This window comes from Manis pentadactyla, chromosome 4 (assembly GCF_030020395.1).
Source record: "Manis pentadactyla isolate mManPen7 chromosome 4, mManPen7.hap1, whole genome shotgun sequence".
NCBI classification, from domain to species: Eukaryota; Metazoa; Chordata; class Mammalia; order Pholidota; family Manidae; genus Manis; species Manis pentadactyla.
The window spans coordinates 148,773,580-148,788,604 of NC_080022.1; the positions used below are offsets into that span (position 1 = coordinate 148,773,580).

Here is a 15,025-nt window from a genome sequence, read left to right on the forward strand (position 1 = left end):
TTATATGACTTTGCAGGCTTACTGGCTTCATACAAGGCACCGCCATTGGTCACAGCAGTTAGGGTCATCTCAGAAGAGAGACGTATTTTTTTTTTTCAGAGTCACCAGTTCACGATGATGTGTTGGTAATCATAGCATTTCAGTAAGCCCCTTCTTTCATTGTTCTCCCATAAGAACCTCTTGATTTATGTCCTTATTTCCTTTTCAGAGCTCCCAGCTTTTCCTCTCACAAACATGCTAGCTTCTAAATGCCAAGCTGCACATTGTCAAACCAAACTATATGTTGAATTAAAATAATACCCACAGCTATCAAAATATCAACATTCAAATGAATGCCAACCTGTGGCTACTTGCTTTCATTTCTTACGGATGACATCCTGCACACCACATATCTGTTAATATTGATCTGAGCCAGGGGCTTGCATTCCTGATGTACTTTCCCACTTCACTCGATTCATTAGCAGTGGTTTACATATCAAGCACATTCAGGAAGATGGTAACAGGGTAAGTTTGTCTGGGGTTCCATGTCTCTTTTTAATATGGTTGGATCTTTTAGGGGATTAAGGGGCATTATGATCAGTGCACATAATGTAGGAGGGTCACGGGATAGGCAGTACAGCACGGAGAAGACATGTAGTGAGTCTATAGCATCTGACTACGCTGATGCACAGTGACTGCAGTGGGGTGGGGGGGGACTTGATAATACGGGTGAAAGTTGTAATCACAATGTTGCTCCTATGAAACATTTATAAGATTGTACATCAATGATACCTTAATAAAAATTAATAAATAAATAAAATAAGAAGGGGGCCTTAAGGCCTAAAAGAAAAAATACAGTTGGATCTTTTCCAATCATCTATTTATTTATTTATTTTAAATTTTTTTTATTAAGGTATGATTGATATACACACTTATGAAGGTTTCACATGAAAAAACAACGTGTTTACTACATTCACCCATATTATCAAGTCCCCACCCATACCCCAATGCAGTCACTGTCCATCAGTGCAACAAGATGCCACAGATCCACTATGTGCCTTCTCTGTGCTACACTGTTCTCCCCGTGATCCCTCACACCATGGGTACTAAACATAATATCCCCCAGTCCCCTTCTCCCTCCCTCCCCATCCACCCTCCCACACCCCTCCCCTTTGGTAACCACTAATTCGTTCTTGGAGTCTCTGAGTCTGCTGCTGTTTTGTTCCTTCAGTTTTGCTTCATTGTTATACTCCACAAATGAGGGAAATCATTTGGCACTTGTCTTTCTCCGCCTGGCTTATTTCACTGAGCATAATGTCCTCCAGCTCCATCCACCAAGCATCTTTTTAAGAACACTCCACAATGAATAGGTCGTGGACGATATAAAATAAGAATCCTTTCTTATTTAAACTGGCCTTCAGAATAATCCTATTCACATAGCATATAACACAGTAAGAGCATCTTCACCCAGGATGAATGGCCCTGAGTGATTTCGGTGAGGAGTGTACATGGTGGGGATGGATGACCATTTGAGGGCGGAAGACAGTGACGGGAAATGGCAGGGCGGAGCTGGCCCTGGAAATGCAGTCCTGGGTCCCATGAAAGTGGTATCCTGGGCTCTTCAAGCCCTGCAGATGGATCGGGATAGAGAAACACAACACACACACACACACCAGACCTATATGGCCACTGCCTGTGCAATGCTTTCCCTCCGGAGCATCATCTTCCTCCACTTCTGCCCAACCTGTGAATTATCCTAATTCTGTCCATGACATCCACACGCCTTCCCCTGTACACAATGCCCTGCCACTGCTGTGTGTGTGTGTGCGTGTGTGTATCAGCCTGTCTTCCCCTCTGACCATGGGCTCTTGGGGTAGGAAGCATTTCTTCCTCGTCTTAACATCCTTACTGTCTGGCATGTGGTCAACATTCAATGAATGTTGAGTGAATGACTAAAATTGGTATCCAACTTATCATAAAATCTTAATGAACATTAAATTCTAAGTGAATCCTCTTCCATCCAAAGTCTCTTCTTTATCAATACCCAGGAAGACATTTGATATGCACAACTAATAATGACCATGCATATCATATTTCATAGAAACGTTTCCGCAACCTCCCAAGCCCCCATATTCATCATTTGAAATGCCATCGTGTTATTCTACTGTGTTAACACATGTGTCTTTGCTTGGTCAGCCCCCTCTTCTTCGGCCTTTGGGTTGTGGGCGAGTTTTAGTTATTACAGGTAATGCTGCTCTACACATGTTTTTCTTTCTTTGGGGCTAATACCATGGCGTTTGTTACCAAAGAGAAAATTCCTGGGTCAGAGAGTATAGAAATGGCAGAGCTCTCATTCATGCTGCCTGATTGCTTATGTAAATTGGCCCAGAAAGCAATGCTCAAGGATGTGCTTCTACCGACTGCCAATCTTGGGTTTTATCATATTTATTTTTGCAGCTTTAATAGGCATGTAATGGGACCTGAAAGTTGCTTGAATCTAAATTTTATTTCATAGCTGGCGAGATCGCGCATGTTTCCACACTGTGATTTACTATCTCCATTTCCTGGTGTGATGCTGTTCATCTCCTTTGACCACTTATCAGGAAGAATCACACAGCGGCCCATCCATTATCTGTTTTGGGCAGTAAACAGGCCTGGAAAGGAGAATGTGACGGACATAATGGATGCTGCTGCTTTCTTTTTAATATTTATTTTTATTACACTGTGGTGCAAAAATTTTCATTCTTATGTATTTGAACACATCCATCAGAGCTCTGATGGTATCTGTTTCTTCAATAGCTGGGAATTTATCTCCTCAGCAGCAGCAGGGAGGGCAATGCTGGTCCCTGGTCTCCAGGTCCATGCCAGATCAACGGTACAGTATGACTCAACTTGACCGGCATGCTGCATGAATTTAAATGAACTCTCCCCCAGCTCCTTAGCCAACTGTCCCTGCCATGTTTATGAAATAACAATCGCTTTCCCCAGTGTGCCCTTTGGCTGGTTTAGCATTAGCCTCACTAGGGCTCAAATTCATCTCAGGAATCTCCCAGTGACCTCTGCCGTTTTTAACTCAGCATAGTTTCAGTGATTGACAATTCACATCTTAATTGCTCCGGAGGGATTGGCTATCACTGCCATTAAAAGACAAATCCTTTGATGGTCCTTCATTTGGAAGAATAAGCGGTCCACACACAGAGCCATCAAATTCTGTTAGAGGACTTAGGGGGATTTATGCTGGTATTGCATTAACTCCTTATACTGACTTTGGGACATAGTGTACGTACTTAGGGATTACAATCAGATCACAGCTGGAAAGCTCCCCCAGCACCTCTGAGCTTTAAACAAAGGGAAGATCAAGTTTCTTTCAAATGAGCTTGACCTGGGGAGTGCCCCACAGGGTCGGTTTGTCCTCAGACTGATTGTTTTCAGTAATGTCATATTTCTGTGCCCCTCATCCCAACAACCCAATCCCGGGAGAGTGATGGAGACCAGGAGGCGATCTTGACTATATACCCTGGGGGTCTGCGGTAAAGATGTTGGCTGGTGGGGGGTGGGCTGGGGTGGGAATGACAACACAGGGTTCACAGCCCCTCCGATCAGCCTGGGGTGCGTGGAATGTGACTCCCACCATTTTGGTGCCAAGATTTTAAATTCTTCTGTCCAAGCATCTTTTGGTTACTCCCTTCTGGAAAAGCCCCCACATTGAATCAATGCACCTGCACACCTCCTCTGTCCCTGCTGGGCTGCAGCACGCTCCGGAAGGCAGACCTCCCAAGTGTGGGCCCGGGTGCCGGGGGAAACTCATGGTCCCCAAGCTCAGTGATGCTGGTGACCCTGGTCTGGGTGCTCTCTGCAGCCTGTCTTTCCGCCTCCTCCTTGTTTCCCTGGGAGCAGGGTCCTTGCTTAGGCACGGGTCTACCCCCTGCAGCCCGCCCGCCCTTCGCCTTCTCGGGGACCTCACTCTCCTTGTTATGCACTCCCTGTCCTGTAACCTCAACCTTGCCTTCTCTAGTGCCTCCTCCTCCTCAGTACTTCAATATACTATCTTCATTATTTAAAAACTCTTTCTTCCTTAAAGATGTTTTAGGACTTGAATGTGCTTCCCATATTCAACATAAAATACGGACAATGGATAAATAGAGGAAGACGCTCTATGCACAAAGCCCCATGACTGCCTCTTCCCACCGTCCTCTCTGTCCTCGCTCCGCTACCTTCAAAAGCTTGTCTACACTTGCTGTCTTATGCCTTTGATTGCAGCTAACTTCTCCGCCCACTGCCTTGATTTTTCCCCTACCACTCCACAGAAACTTTTTACCAATGTAACTAATGGTTTCCTTATTTCTAAACCCAAAGTCACTTCTGAGTTTTCGTCTTCTTGACTTGCAAGCAGCATTTAACGATGCTATTCTCTCCTTGGGACACTTTTTTTCTCTGACTGGGGAGTAGCCTCTCTCTGGGCCTCCCTCCTGCCTCTCTAGCCATTTCTCTTGTCTCATCCTTCAGCTTCTCTTCCTCTGTCCTGTCTTCAAGGCAGGGGTTCCTCAGACACTCTGTGTACGCTTGGTTTTTGCCACTCGACACTGTTCCTCGGCAATCGCTTCCATTCTTGTGGCTTCAGTGTCCCTCTATCACGTGTGGACCACTTTCCGGTTACACGTCCGGGCCCGGGACACCTCCCTCCTGAGTCTCGGCTTCCTGATATGAACTCTGATACCTGAATGGCTGCATACGAAGCTGCCTCTGCCTTTTAGTGTCTTTGTGGCCTTGGACAAGTTACTTGATCTCTCTGTGCCTCAGTTTCCTTCCTCCTAAGGTTATAGTGAGGGCCAAATACAGTTGTTGCCATTATTATTAGGCACAGCGGATGGTTGTTGCATATCATCTCCTTCAGGTGACCCGGAGGCACAGCGAACGTGACCTGTCCAAACCTAATCCGCCGTCTTCTCCACCTGTCCGTCAGCACTTTTATCCCCCGTGTGTTCCTTTCCTTGTGGTGGATGATGCCACTGATGTCTGCAAACCCCCTGGACTGCCCTTCCGTCTTCGCCCCTGTGGCCAATCAACCTCCACGTCCATGCATCTGCCTCCCTGCACCCCCCTGGCCCGCTTCCCCTGCTCCCACCCTCAGCCTGGCCACCGTCATCTCTCACTTAGGTTTGCTGCATGAGTTTCTCAGTGGGACCCCCTTGCTTGTAAAGCCCAAACCCCTTAACATGGTTCCCAAGTGCCCATCTGGCCTGGTGCTGCTCAGTCCTTCTTCCACTCCTGCCCACCCTCTAACATCCAGCAACTCCGGGTATGGTTTCTTGCATCACAGTGTCCTTGGCGCTCCTACCCGCTCTTCCCTCAGCCTGGAGCAGTCTTCTCCTGAACCCTTTCTTTTCATTACTGAACCATGTCTCTCGAACCTCATTAAAACCCACAGCCTCCAGGCAGCCTCTCCAACGTCCCAGCACGGGAACAGATGCGTCAGTCTGCATGTTCCCACAGCACCTGGACTGGGTCCCCCGCACCCACCTGCTCAGAATTCCATTCCCCCTTCCCCAGAGAAATCATGACACTGGGGGTCACCCCTGTATGTCTAGCACTTGGCATGTGGTGCTCTGTAAACATCTGCTGAGTAAAGGTTTCACTCCACCCCGTGGGATAATGTGCATGCCCTATCCATGCTCTTCAGTGTGTTCCTCTACTGAAAACACCTGGTTTGGGATAGCAGCTCTCTCCCTTCCTCCTGCTCTAAGTAACTCCCAGTCCTCGCCATGAAGAAGCTCGGAGTGTCATGGTGAAGTTCAAGGAAGCAGGTAATGATAATGGGAATAACACGAGGAGACTTGTGTGTACAGGAGCCAATGATATGTGATGGGCTAGTATTCTCTGGAGGAATGGACTCTGAGCTAAGTTTTTAAAAATAAGAAGAGTTGGACAGGGGATGAAGGAAAGATGCTCATGTATTCAGGTTCATATTCTTGTATATGCCAGATAACAGCTAAGTAGACACCATTTAGGCTCTACTTCCACGGACAATTTCCTCACCTCCCATCAGCTCTATTTCACTGAAAGGCTGTGATGCACACCTGGGATACTGAACACTGTGCCCCCTTCTTAAAACCCCTATGATGTCTTCACTTATTTCAATTTACCCAGCTGATCCTGTGGGGAAAACCTGGCAGAGCTGAGGCCTGCCTGTCTACACTCATGATTTCCCCAGACACGGGAATGGACGCAGAGGAGTTCAATCATTTGTCCAAGGTTTCACAGAGCTAATGATCAGCATGGCCAGGAGTCAACTCCAAGGACCTTCTCTTTCCAATACAACCGACTACCTGCTAAATTTTTAAACAAGTATGTGCTAAAGAGTGACATGAAGGATGGTTGTTTAATGGGGTAGGGTATAAAGTAGCAACACCCCAATCTTGAACTTGACCAGTTAGCCTTCCTGGATAGATTCCTCATGGAATGTATCACTTATTAGGAAACAAAGACACTTATTCAATAAGAAAAGTCAGAAACATTTTGCCTTTGATAGCCTAAGACTGTAGCTCAGTGACGTTAGAAATAAATCTCACAAACAAGAAGGGGTTATCCAGTCACAGGGAAGTTAGCACTCCTAAATAAAGCCATGGGAAGGGAAGCAATTCTTCAGAACAGAGTATTTAAAGAACAAAGATGTAAACACAGCAAAACATATAAATTTATGGGATACTGTCTTGCTGGCACTTAGAGGAAAAAGTATTGCTCATGATGGCCTCTATTAGGGGGAAAGAAGAAAAACTGGGAATTAAGTCTCTACCTAAATAACCCAGAAGGGGTACAAATTATCAAGCGGAAGGAAAGTAGGAAGAGTAATAAACCCAAAAACAGAAATGAATAAAACAAAGACATAAAACTGAATTTGAGGCACAAGCAGTGAATCAGAATTACCTGGATTCCTGTGCAAACCATACATGTTCCGGCTTGAGCCCAGACCTACGGAAGCAGACTCATGGGGGACAGGGCTCCAGAATCTGTATTTTTGACAAATTCTCCTCATGATTGTTATGCACCAAGCATGGTCACCTTTTTGTCCTCTGGCATCGAGAGCCATTGTCTATGCTGATTCTCTCCAATGAGACTTCCAGGGTCCTTGGTCCACATGACTCTTAGTAATCTTGAGTCTCTCTTCCCTGCACACAGTGGGACCAGCTAGGTCACAGTGGGACTCCAGCTCTGGACACAGTTGGTTGGTCTGAGAGTGGATGGCTGACCCTGGCTGGGCCAATGTATCCTTTCTCTGGGGCTTCTAGATTTGCAGCCAAAGAGTTGTGCCACCTCCCTCTCATGGTCTGGATTGTTATCTGTGAAGCAATAGGCTCCCTGATGCCATATTTATCACCCTGTGGAGTGGAAAAGGGGAGGAATCTGGTCTTTAGAAAAAAAAGGCTGAAGGTAACATACAGAGAGAAGTATAGAGGCCAGAGAGAAGAGGAACCCCCAGCACCTTTCAAGCCCTTGTTTCCTTTGGTCCTAAGACCCAGCTTTTTGCCCTTGGTTTCCGAGGGATACTCCCATGCACTTCGGCTGCTTTCCCTTCACGCCTGCGCTGGCCGGAGCAGGGTTCCTGCCCAGACATCAAAGCAGGCATAGCTAATTCGCAAGTATACTCGGTTCCTTTCTTTCCAGGAACCCAGTCTCACCCCCCACACTCGTCCTTCCTGGAGAGAAGTAAGAACAGAGTTACAGGAGTCATACCATCTGCGCTTTGGTGGCAGTGATGCTTTCTGGATCCTGGTAAGATGGAGGTCTGTCATCAGCCAGACGCTACTTCTTCTCTGTGACATGCCTTCTTGATTCTCAGGGTCAGAGGTGATTGTGCAGCCAATAGCCATGGAGTTCGGCACAATGTGCAGCCACATGATCAAGGCAGCCCCTCGTTTGGGAAATACAGAATAAGTTATAAACCATAGAACCTATATTCATAATATTTCTAAAAGCTGATTAAGACCCACTGAATAGTAGGTGCTCTCAAAGTAGTCATCAGCGAACATTCAAGAAATAGATGCAGAATATCTCACTCAGACTGAGGACTGTGTTGAGTCTGGGTATTCTGAGATGAGTAGCTCTAAGTCACTGTCCCGTGGGGTCTGACTGGAGGAGGAGACATACACAGGAATGAACAGAAAGGGGCAAAATGCTGACGAGCAAGGTGCTAAGGAATGCAGAGGCAGGACTCCGCTATAACTGGAGCTGTCGGAGGCAGGGGTCCTGGAAGGGGAGCCTTGGCCCAGATCTTCAGGAAGGAGGTCATAGGCAGCTCAGACAGCAGGAAGAGCGTGTGGACATGCACAGCAGGGCCCACTGAAGACACTCAGGCATCTGGTTCACTGCAGACAGGAGGGCAGGGGCAGTGGAGACCAGGCTGGTGGGGCAGGTGGAGGCCTCACGTCATCTGCTCTGGGGCTATACTTGATCTCGGTGGTAAGAGAAAGCAGGAAGGCTTTCAGGATGGGGAGTGGCCTTGGCAGATGTGCTGTCATCTGTTAGTTTTGGCTGTCCTTTCTGGGCCCTTGGGGACCAGCATTTCCTGGCCTCCTTGTGCTTGGATGGGATCACGTGAATGACTCTGGTCAGAGACATGTGTGTAGAAGTGACCTATGCCATTTCTGGCTCAAGCATCTAATTGCTGGTGTAAGACTCCATAGAGCTCCCATTCCCTTTATCATAACTGTCAATGTTTCAGGTGGTGGCTGCTTCCCCTGCTTGGGGGTTGGGGTGGAGCAGAAGCCCCTTGGTGGACATGCAGCATGAACAAGCAATGGACCATTGGTTCTTTTTTAAGTCACTGGGATTGGGGGTTGCTTAATACAGCAGCATACTCTTGACTATCCGGACTGATACGGCTGGCCTGTTATCCGTCCCCTAGGTGGGAGCCACTGGCAGAGGAGGCCGAAGTGCTGGGCCTGCTGTCCGTGCTGATGGAGGTCAGGGAGGCCTGGGGGCCCTCAGATGGGCAGCCCAGAGACTGGCTACCAACCTAACCAGCATCTCACTGCCCATGTGGCCAGTTCTCTGGACTGCCCCCCACCCCAGTCACCCAGTCACTCCCTGGAGAAGTGTAAAACTCTGAATATGATAGGTGAGAGTGAAAAGTGAAGGCTCAGAGAAACGACATGCACTAAAAATCCTTGACTTGAAAACAAATATGTGAACTTTGAAACGCAAACCTCCTCCCAGCTAAATAAATAGAGCCAGTCCAATAAATGGCACAAATGAATTTTGAAAAATGTGATTGAGAAAAAAAAGGATTAGAGAAAGCAAAATACAATGGGAAGACAGCAAAATACAGCAGAAGGTTCATGGGCATCAGAGTCATAGACCTGCCTTCAGACCCTGCTTTTTAGATTTACGGTTTAACCTCTCAGCACTTCCCTGTCCAATCATCTATGATTTCATCAATAAATACTAAGTGCCTACTGTGTATGCCATGCTAGATCCTGGGGCCTGTGCCATTCAGATACCGACTCTGCCTTACATGGAACTTACAGCCCACGGGGCCACCGGATGAGAATGTGTTCCCTATGTGCACAGTGGGAAAAACCCCTCCTTGCTGGCGTGGTGAGTATCGGGATTGTGTATAAGCCACCTTGCAGTGTGCACAGCAGACTAGAGATGCTAAGCAGTGCTGACTGAAGATTGAAAAGTCTAGAGTCTAGTAATAGACCACAGGATATTGTAGGAAAAAACTTCCGTTCAATAATCATGGGAAATCCATGCATTATTTAAAGTCTGCAAGGAGGCAGTTTGTAACATTCAAAGTCAAAGTGGAAACCAAAGAACAGTTTTGCTCCATACTCCTAAATCTGAGCCCCTTCCTCCTAAGCCCATACATGGGAGTCTAAAAATTGTGTTATAGATTACGTGGCCCCATACCATGGGGCAGGGAGAGGGGTTGGCCATCAGGCAGCCTATTTGGGAGCTGATTCTCTGGTCTTTTTGCCGGGTACACATGGGCAACCTGGATGTGTCCAGAGCACGCTGCCTCCTGCTTCCCCTCACCCTCACATGTGATTAGTAAGTAAGACACTTTTGGGGATTCCTATAGTCAGTATATGCAAAATTTAGAAGACACATTCCAGGGAGCTAGAACTGCCATGTGTATATTTATGTATGGAGGGGAGCCAGTGTGGAAAGAACATGGTTTTCTGAGTCCTAAGCATCTAGAGTCAAACCCAGTTTTGTGACCTTGGCAAGTTAATTAATCTCTCTGAGCCTCAGTTTCCCTAACTTCAAAATGGACTGATAGTGAGGGCAATTGTGAAGGCATATATGTACAGCCTTCTCTCTCTCTGTATATATACTTGCATACACACACACACTTGTTCATATTATATCCAGATGTATAAATACATAACTATATATGAATATATAAATACATATGCACACATGTACATAGACAGACATTTGTATGTGTGTGTGTGCATATAGATATAGGTAGAGATGTGTGTGTACACATACACGTACATGGCCTAACGCAGTGCCTGATACCTGTGAGGGCTTCCTTGTATTGATATGTGGCAGGTTCCACGTGATCATCTGAAGAATAGTAACTGTGGGGTCTCTGGATCCATCCTCCTACCCCTCTCAAAAAAAATTATTTCATAGCTACTTGGTACCATTATTGGAATTCAGGCACCAAACTGTCTCCCCATATGCCATTTAACTGGGTACCAAGAGAGGACATCAGACACTGACAACAGATGCTGTTGCAGCCCAGAGAAAAGGCCCCGTGCTGGTCCAAGCCCCACCCCCGACCCCAGCCCAGACCCCGCCCAGCCTTGAGCATCTCTGTTCTGGTCTCTCGCTCACATTTTGAGAGACAAGAGGTCAGAGGCACAAAGCTAGGTTTCTGGGTCACCTATCCCCTGTGGATTTTCAAAACTTCTACTCTTTTTTGTCTTGAAATGAATGTAAATCCGTCCATTTGAAACCATATGGCTCATTTCTGCCACTTTTCTCCTCTAAGAGGGCAGCCAGGGAACTTCAGTAGGGAGGTTTCTGAGTCACCTACTAAGCTAAGCCAAATACTCTGAGCAGGGGTCCTAAACCTGGCTGAGCCCTGGGATCACCTAGGCTGCACATTAAAATGCTGCACCCCAAGCAGGCCACGTGGGGATTTCAGGAAAGGAGTGTGAAGGGGCAGTGGAAGTTGTTGTCTTACCAGCTCTGCCGGGGCTTCTGATGAATGGCTGGCACTGGAACTCCACTGCTCTACAGCGGGGCCAGCTCTCTGGGGTGATCTGCTAAAACAGGATAGATTCCCAGAAGGGCTGCTGGCTGGACTCACCAAAGGCCACCTTCATTTTCTCTGCTGACTGGGATCCCTCTTCCCAGGGATTGACCCCACCTTCCTCCTGCATTCCCCCTGCCCCTTCCCCTTGCTTCTGACAAGGGAAGAGAGAGAGGAAGAAGAGCTAAGACTGAGTGCCCAATACATGCCAGGCCCTGGGCTAAGGGCTCCACTCATGGTATCTCATTTCATCTCAAAGTCCAATAATGTCTGGTGGCATTTGGGCTGAGGACACTGAGGACTGAGAGAGTGTAAGAAACCAGCTTTCATGCGCACACATGAAGCTGAGTCTAACATTTTATGACTACCAAAGAACAGGTTCTTTCTACTAGACCCTGTGAGTGACAGAGCAGACATGCATTTCAAACCGGGTCTTCTGATTGCTCTGGGAAGGACTTGAAGCAGGGAAACTAATCAATAGGATCTTGTATTAAGTAAAACTGCTTGCCCCATTTCATTTGCATAGTTATTCTCTTAGGGAGTGACTATTATTTCCCCCATTTTACAGGTGAGAAAACTGAGGGTTCCAGAGGGTTGAGTGATTTCCCAAAGGGCACCAAGCTAACATGTGGTGGTCTGGGTGTCTGGCTCCTGAGCCTCTAATCTTAGTCACTGTGCTGCCTCTTAACCAAGGTGGTGGCCTCCAAGATGGAGAAGAGGCAGAGGTGTTTCATGGTTTAAGAGAGAATTGCCAGGACTTGGTGACTGATGAGGGAGAAAAAGGGGTCAAGGGCAACAGCTGGATTCTGGTTGGGTAACCCATGCACTAAGCTTCCTTCACCTCTGAGAGGGAGTATGAGACGGGGAAGTGGTTCGAGCAGGGAGGGGGAGCTAGTGAATTTAATTTGGGGCATATTGATTTCTATACACCTGTAGGATTACCAAACCAAATTTGTGTGGATTCAAGAACTAATCATAATTCATCCATTCATTTAACAAATACTTAGTGGATGCTTAATTTGATGCTAAATGAAAATGTTGTGTGCCAGGCCCTGTTCGTGCACTGACCAGGTGGCCCAGCATAATTTCCAGGCTAAAGCCTGCTCCTGAGGAAGAGAATCTTTCTTATCATGTTTAGTTCTGATATCTTCTCTCATATTATCCTGTTCTTTCCTTCAGAATTTCTGCTCACATCAATCATCAGTTATCAATCACAGATGACAGAATGTGGCTAGAATGACATTTCCCCCACGCAAAACCACAGATGCGTGACTGCCATTGTGTTACAAGCAACCTTCGTGCTAACTCAGGGTCTCCACATCATGGGGGAGCAGTCCAGAAGACTTGGAAATTCTTGTGCCCATCTTTTCCTAAGTGTCTCCTCTTGCCAAACCCAGTGCCAGAGATGAGAAAGGTGAGGAGCCTGCACTTCGGGAGCGCTCAGCCTGGGGAAGGGAGGGAGCTACACCCCTGATAAGGGGCAGAGATGGGCTGCCTTGCAAAGGGATGCTGATGAGGGGTCGAGGCTGACAGTAAGCAACCTGAAAACCCACTGATCCAGTATTTAAGTGTGCCCACCGTTGATGCCTATCATGTGGCGAGTAGAAGCCACACCCTTGAGCTGTGTGATGCTGGGCAGGTCACTTTACCTCTCTGAGGCTCACTTCGCCATCTGTAAATGGAAATGTGATGCCTACTTTGTAGGGACAATATGGGGATTCTATAGGAAACCGTTGCAAAGCACTTGGCACAGAGTAGGTCCTTTCCTTCTGTCAATCACTTAGGGGTTCTTGATAACCAACAGCTTCCATTCCAGTGATGCCCATAAATCCATGTGACTTTCTGTAAGTTTCTATGGGTATGTATGTAGGTGACTTTTTGTATTTTTATATGGGTATGATAAGTCCACATAAGACTATATATATGTTAGATTAATTTTCTGCAAAAGAAGAATGAATTAGATTTGCACTGGTGTGATTTTTTTTCACATAAATGTACAACATAGTTCTGTTTCTCAATATTTTATATTTGCATTGAAAGGACTATAACTTCAGGGAAAGTTCCCAAAAATGATCCATATTCCCTGGACATGAGCACCCCTCACTCTATCTTTCTGGTTGCCTCTGCCCGCTCACAGCCACATTTTCCTATAGTGCACAATGGTCTGCCCACGGTTTTGTTTTGAGCTTTCTGCACTTAACCATTTCACAAGTGGTTCTGTGTATGTGTATATGTGTGTGTTTTAATGCCTTTGTATCAGCTGGTTCTGAGGTTTCATAAGAGTCACTGCATGATTTCAGTTTGTTAAGAAAGCACTCCCCAATGCTTACTATTTCAGTATTTGTCTGTGATTGCGGATAATATCAGATCTAGGGATAAGACCTCTGTGTGATGCCTGTGTCTTTCTGGACATTCACAGGAGCTCTTTTCCTAAGTGAGGGCTCATTGTCTCATTTTGAGCCCTTTGCTAAAGGATTAGCGTTTGATTTCAGATCCCAGTCTGCCTCTTCCCTTTCAGGCCACCATGGGTAGACTTTTCCTATTTAAGAAGTGAAAGTAACAACTCCAACTGGTTGTTAACTTGAAGAACGGAATTTCTTACATTTGACCAATAGGACAGAATGTTTAAAGGAGCTTATGGCTGAAGGTGATGAAAATGACAGCCCATCTTTATTGAGTACTACATGTCTAAACTCAGTGTGACCTCACAACAACCTGAAGGTTAAATACAGTCTTATCCCTGTTCTTCAGAAGAGGCATTTGAAGTTAGAGAAGTTAAGTGACTTGGCCAAGTTCACACAGCCAGGAAGTGACTTGCCCCTGGATGCCCACAGGCTCAGGTCTAGGTTAAAATCCTAGTGGCACTATTTGTAAATTGGGTGTCCTTCAGCAGGCCATTTGACCCCTCTGAGACAGCTTTGCACGTGTGAAGTGGTAGTGATGTTCTATTTCAGTAGAGGTGAACATTAGCCACGATAACTTAGGTAGCTGCTGACCCGGTGTCTGACACGAAGTATTTGCTGCGTAACAGGACCAGCCCCCTCTCCTCCCCTTCCCACAGTGCTTGGATCTCAGCCCTTTACCCCAGCTTGGCTTCTGGGTCCCAGAAAGGCAATTCTATTTCTTACTGAAATGTGTGTGCTTCTCATCTTGTTTCTCATCTGCTTGGCTTTGCCTCTCCTGTGTGCAGACGGCAACGCTCTGCTTCTACTCCTGAGGATTCCTGGGCCAGAAATTTGAGTCTCCACAAGTTTTTCCCAAAGCTGTGAAGTGAGAACAGACTTCCTGTTATTTTCCCCTCTCTTTTCTATTTCCACTGCCATGCTGGGCTTCTGCCCAGGTCAAAGCCACCGTCACCTTGCACTCTACCCTCTAGTTCACAATAGCACCCCACCCCCAGCAGTTTCTTACGGTGTTTAGTTTTCCCTTTCTATTCCTTTTGGCATTTTTGGAGCTGATTCTGGGAAGAAGAGGATTAACAGCTGTGCTAGTTCTGAATCTCGACTAGAAGCAAAACCTGAAAAGAAACCTCTCCTTTCCATCCTTCTTGGCTTTTTAAAAATTTTTTTAAATTTTGTTATCATTAATCTATCCTTTTTGGCTTTTGACTCTCATATAACCCATTCCAGGAGGCCTTAACCCTTCAAGAGCACACACACACATTCACACATGCATGTGCACATATACCAGGCTCCACCCAGGCATTGCCAAGGTTGTGGGAGTGGTGTGGTAGGAGGGCCCGGCAGACCCAGTCTTTGCCACACTCTGTCATGGACTCCT

At 46.6% G+C, this 15,025-nt stretch overlaps 1 long non-coding RNA gene across 2 annotated transcripts in view; it reads right to left on the reverse strand.

The window, feature by feature from the left end:
* Positions 1-2,152: 2,152 nt before the first annotated feature.
* LOC130683689 (uncharacterized) overlaps positions 2,153-15,025 on the reverse strand; it is a 30,488-nt gene continuing 17,615 nt past the window's right edge. For both annotated transcript variants that reach the window (XR_008997574.1, XR_008997573.1), the window contains 2 exons: positions 14,374-14,508; positions 2,153-2,633 (listed from right to left, as the gene is read on the reverse strand). This is a non-coding gene — a long non-coding RNA (uncharacterized LOC130683689). The remainder of the gene's footprint in view (positions 2,634-14,373; positions 14,509-15,025) is intronic.